This window comes from Aythya marila, assembly GCF_965140915.1.
Source record: "Aythya marila genome assembly, chromosome: 3".
NCBI classification, from domain to species: Eukaryota; Metazoa; Chordata; class Aves; order Anseriformes; family Anatidae; genus Aythya; species Aythya marila.
This window is the reverse complement of record NC_139044.1, coordinates 83,727,575-83,733,466: the sequence shown is the minus strand read 5'-3', so window position 1 is coordinate 83,733,466 and position 5,892 is coordinate 83,727,575.

Sequence of the window (5,892 nt, the reverse complement as noted above, 5' to 3'; positions counted from 1 at the left end):
TTGTCTGCATGTGTACAAGCAGGGCTGCCAATGGGAAAGGAAGATCAAAACCAACCAACAATTAAAAAAAAAAAAAAAAAAAAAAAAAAGAAAGAAAGAAAGAAAGCTTGCACGCTAACAGGTTTTTCCAGTTTGGGGTAGGCCAGAACAAAAGCCCCGTTGGGCAAACAGCTCCCAACTCAGCCGGGTGAGACTGCAAATCAGCAAGGGTGGAAATAAAAAATACAGTGGCCAAGTGAATTTAGAGCAATGTTTTTCTCCTGCTGAGAGCAAATCCTCCAGAGCGGGCTGGGAAAGTTGACGGTGGGATGATGTTGCCTGTAAAAGTCATCTGCAACTTTTTGTGCAGAAAAAGGAAGAAAAAAGAAAAAGAAGCTGTTCTCCTCTTACCCCAGTCTTTTGTGTACTTCACCAGTCTGCTGCATGTGCCCACCCCTGGTTGAACAGTTTTACGAATGCCCTAATTAATTTGTAACATTCTTGAAGTTTTTGAGTGAAATCTGGTTTGATTCAAGATTACCTGCATTGGGAAACCAGCAGGTATTGGTCTGATGAATGTTGATCACTTTTATTAACTTCTCTTTATCCATAGATTTATTCTAACCGTTGCATCCAGTCCACTTAGTGGGAAGTTTTAGTCTGGTTGTTCTTTAGTGAATCTGAAGTTTCTAAATAAATCATGTTTGAAAATCCAATCTCTTGCTCTACCTCTTTCTCCAGGCAGTAGTGAGCAGCCCACCCAGACCTTATGGGTCTGCCTGCTTCCTGCTGTTTCTTCTGTCACTTACCCAGGATGTAGTTCCCCTAAATACAAACACTACGGGGCACAGATAAGCCCACCTATCCCCATAACCCAGCAGGTGTGAGACCTCTCTCTGACGTGCAATCCCTTACAAAGAATCAAGAGTTTGATTCTTCTGGCTACTTCCTTGACCAGCTTTCCAAGCCCTCTGACTTCTGATCCCTGTCCTGCTTCTTAACCCTAAACAGCCAGGCTAATGTGCCTATTTTCACAGCAGGTCTTCTGGACTCTTTTAGTGGGAACTTTCTAAAACTGTGGGGAACCTGTGTGATTTTTAGGTTCCCCTTCTGCCAGCACTTGCTTTTCAGCTTCTGCTTGTGATTGTTCACCCCTGGGCTTCCATCCTAAAAGCAGTGAGGTGGCAGATCCCTGGGAACCCACCACAGATGCCTTCTGTCTCTTGCTCTGTCCTGTCTACAGAGCAGTGTGGTTGACTTGTCATGAGTTATTTTCAGGTAACTTGAACTGTACTGCTCTGAGATGAGAAAAATGTAGGAGTGCCTTAACAAGACACTTGTTAGCAATGACCACATTTCTGTAATATATCCTTACTGAGCATTTCAAAATGCATTACAAACATTAAATCAGCTTTCCAATGTGTCTGTAGGGAAGATAGTCATAAAAAGGTTTAAGAATAAGTTTCAGAGCAGCTGAGCTCTTGTAACTCCATTTAGAATTAATGGGAGTTAAAGGAACTCAACAGACCTGAAAATTAGGCTACAATTTGCCTAAAGGCATAAAACTCGGATACACCAATACTTAGTCTGATGATTCAGTCAGGAAATTGTTTGTCTTTGGTTTGAAACCACTACTTGAAAGCAAGTTTAGAAGGCTAGTTTGCGAGCCTGCAAGCCTCCTTTAAAATCACAGTGGCTGTTGTACATGCTCAGGTTGCAATCAGAACCCTGATGTTTTTGATCAGTTGCATGACCTAGATGTGATTCTTTATCTGATTGAACAAATGTCAGCTCAAGACTGCAGAAGTAGAAGGGAAGAAATTAGTAGTGCCATGGCAGTGTTTAACCATTTTGCTTTACTCATGTAAAAAATGCGTCCCAAGTAGTAGAAGCCCCACAGCCCACCTCCCGATTCTTTTTCCAAAGGACAAAAAAATATATATATCCTTTTGTGAATTGCTAAAAACAAGTCTCTCCAACCCACCTCCATTCACTCATGTGCAAAAGAGGCTTTCGGTCAGCAACCTGACTGTTTGGAGACTGGTTGGAATTCTGTATAAACTACATTTGGAAGGTTTAATTTGTTTGACGAACAACAGATGGATGCTGTAACTAAATGGCACTTTCAACAGAGTGCTTCCATTGGGCCAACATTTTACCCGATGTGCAGTTACTCTGCAGGGGACAGAAAACACTGGTTTTGGGCACAGTCCCTTAAGCATCTGATATCCGATATCCCTGGCAGGTCAGTTTTCTTTTGAATTATGAAAGAAAAATCTAAAACCACATTTATCCATCACTAAACTCATCAACCATTTCACTCATGCAGAATGCACTCATTTCACTGCCTGAAACACTTCTGGTAATGGGAATTCCTTTATCTAGTTTCCAATGGTGCACCTTCAGTAGCTCAAAAATGACTCTCACTGGGGGGATGTATGCAAATACTTCTTTGTACTCTTCTTTCAAACATTACACAGCACTTCTTCATTTTAACAGGCCCAAACAATCCTCAGACTGACACGAATACTGGAAAAAACAGGGACCAACACCTTTATTTGAGCTATGCTAGCAAATGCTTTCCTCTTAAAGGAAGAAAATGACAGTCCAGGCTCCAAATGTTAGAAATACTGTTACCACTTCACTGTGATTTTAATCTATCCGTGGAAAAAGGATTTTGAGGGAGCTTAGGAGCGAAGCAGGGATGGAGAAAAGTGTGCTAGTCAAATAAGAAAATAGATACTAGATATAGTTACTAGACAGAAAATAGATAAGAGAGGAGTGCTTAAAAAGCAGCAAATTGAAAGAATATACTTACAATACTCAAGAATACAAAATTTTAAAATTTCAGCTAACTAATTTTGAATTTTACGAATTTTATGAACCAGATAATTTTTTATTGCAATCTTTGTCTTGTACATGTTTCTTTCACTCTTCTTTCTCCCTTCTGTCTGGGATTGTGGAAAACACTGTACAATTCAGAAAGCTGTAAGATCTTGGCTTTGTATTACCGCTGCTTCATTAGCAGCATATTTGATTTAAAAGGTCATGGCTCCCCTAGTGCCTAGCAGGTCTTTATTGTCTCTGTACCTGAGGTTAAGGTCTCCTCACTTGTACTAACTTGGTGCAACTGCTAGGAAAAACTGGATATGTGAAATGTTGTGGCTCCAAAATAACACAAAACAAAACCTACCAACAAACCACAGGTATTAAGTTCTTGAACTGGATTTACCATTGACAAAATAGCAAAAGAAAATAATGAATTAGAAAAAAATAGCTGAGCAAGCAAAACAGTTCTAAACCCAGATTCTGATGTGTAAATTACATTACTACTAAGCTCTTAAAAATAAATAAATAATATATATATATCTATATATGTGTGTATACATAGATATTCACTGTTAAGATTTCAGGAGAAATTCAGATTAAACAGAAAGTGACTATAATAATTTAAACAGGGAGGGAACCTGATGCCAGGACTCGAGAGATCAAGTTTTGTGAAAAACTGCCAGGGGTCTCTTCATTACATAGTTAGGCAGCGCTTTGTTTGCATTCATTATAATTTCTGAAGTGTATAAAGGAAGTTGCTCTCCCTGCATTAAATCCCTCAGCTGAGGAATTTGCTCATCTTGACTCAGAGGCAGAGTGCCATCTACTGAACCATCCCCTTTACACAGCACTCTCGAGCTTGTCCCACTCCTGGTTTAACAAAATTTACACAAGGGGGCTGTAAAACTGAGTAAGATTTTAATCAGAGGTTTTAATCGATTTAGGTGTGATTCGCTATTGTGCAGTAACAAAGCAAGTAAAGGAACAGACCAACACCCATGACTTGCAAGTCTGTGCTCCCGTTTTATGAAGACTCATTCTGCTCTTCTTAACTAATCTTTGGAATTGAGGTTACATTATCATTTCATAACACTTGAGAGCAGCATTCCCTGACGGGTGCTCAGATTTCACTGCTAACTATTAACCGTGGACTTACCCATGTATTTATCCTTTCTGTTAGTGCTCAGGAGATGTCCAAGTCTCAGCTGACTCACTGAAAAGCGAGAATGTGTGATAACAGCCAGCAAGAGTTTTGCTTGGGCCAGTGATGACACAGTACCACGCTGTGGCTCTGTCTACCTTTATTTTCTTGTTGCCTTGACCCTCATACTTCATTGTAAATTTTATGGACTGTTCCTGTATTCAAATAAAGTGGCACCTTATGTCATGCTCAGAACTGCCATGTGCTATGATAATAAACATATAAATAGATTTTAAAAGAAAAGGCAGAAACAAATTGTTGCAGATGGCAGTGCCACAAACATGTCAAAAGTGTTAAAAGTGTCCGTAGAGTCTGTAAACCATGGAAATTTGATCAAACTTCATATAAACATCCGAAATGTTGTGAGGAAATTACCACTCAAAATCAGCGAGTCAAGTACGTGAAGAAATATACAAGCTTGCAGAACAGAGGTGACCTGAGGCCATTGGGTTGTGTTTAATAAACAATACCCTGCAAAAAACACTTGTGTGGTGTGTTTCAAGGCAAGGGTCCTGGTGTTGCACTGAAGGATCGTGTAGCCTACAGCCCAAATGTCGAATTCCTGATAAAATAAGGCAGTAAGCAAAGCTTGAAAAAAAGTGCACTATTTGTCATTAGGCAAATATGGTTGAAATAATTAAAATATGTTTGGAAAAAGTTTCATGTTATCATATATATTTTTTCTCCTGTAACCTTATTATGTTGTCTTAAATACAACAAATACTGAAGAGTAGAAGTAACCACTCTTTCTAATTGTCCCAATAAGATATATCCCACATCTCAGAAAACCGAGGGGAGAGAATCATAGAATATCTGAAGATGGCAAGGCCCCACAAGGATCACCAAGTCCAACTCTTAATATGCTGCTATGCAAATTCACTAAAGGGAAACGACACACGTGTCACACAAGTCTTCAGGGCCATTCAGAAGCATCTGTGTGCAGCCACAAGAATTCTGGAAGCCTCACCAGCCCCAGCAAGCTGACTGCAGCCCGCAATTTCATTGTCAAGCACGCCCACATTAACAGTCTCATCATTGTGTATAGCAAAAGCTGTCGCACATGGGCTGCACTTGAGTTACAGGTTAGTTACCTTGTAGAGGAAAAAGTGGAAAAGGAGGAAGGGAACTTGTGTGTAGACCAGGCGGCTCATCAATTAATTGCAGCTGGTCATAATGACAACATCCACTGTGTTTTTGTTCTGGCACAGGCCATTCATTGGTTGCTGCCTCCGTAGAAAGCTATGTATGAAGTACTTAGCAGCCAAAATAAACGATATACTGTAATGATAAAACAGACATATAGGTTAGGTGTAAGTAAGCAGTGCTTTATTTTCTCTACATGGAGAAGAGCAAACCACCATTACTGGGTTATGTCTGCTTTGCATCTTCCATTCCCTTTTCCTCCATCGGTTGGTTTTGTCTGCCTGTAATTGTCCCCTGAATTTAAAAACTCTGCAAAAACTGTGCATACCCATCGCTTTCTGCTCATATTTATGAATGTGGTGGAGCTTTTGGGGGTGTTCGAGGAAAGGCTGGACGTGGTGCTTGGGGACACGATCTAGTGGGTGACAGTGGTGGCAGGGTGATGGTCTCAACCTTAGTGATTTTGTGATTCTGTGTACTGCCTTGCCTCACAAACGCTGTTTTTTTTTAAGAACACACGGGCAGCGTGCCGCTCCCCCCTCCCCCGGCGGCACTGCGCCCTGAGGCGCTGTCCCGGGGCCGCACCCCCCGCGCTCCGCCCCGCCGCCCGCCATCTTCCTTGCGGCCGGCTACCCACAACCAAGATGGCGGCGGGCGGGGCGGGCGTCCCGCTGCCCTCCTCCCTCAGCCCTTGAGCGGATGTGACGCGAGGCGCGGCCGCGGCCCCCCCCCCCCCCGCT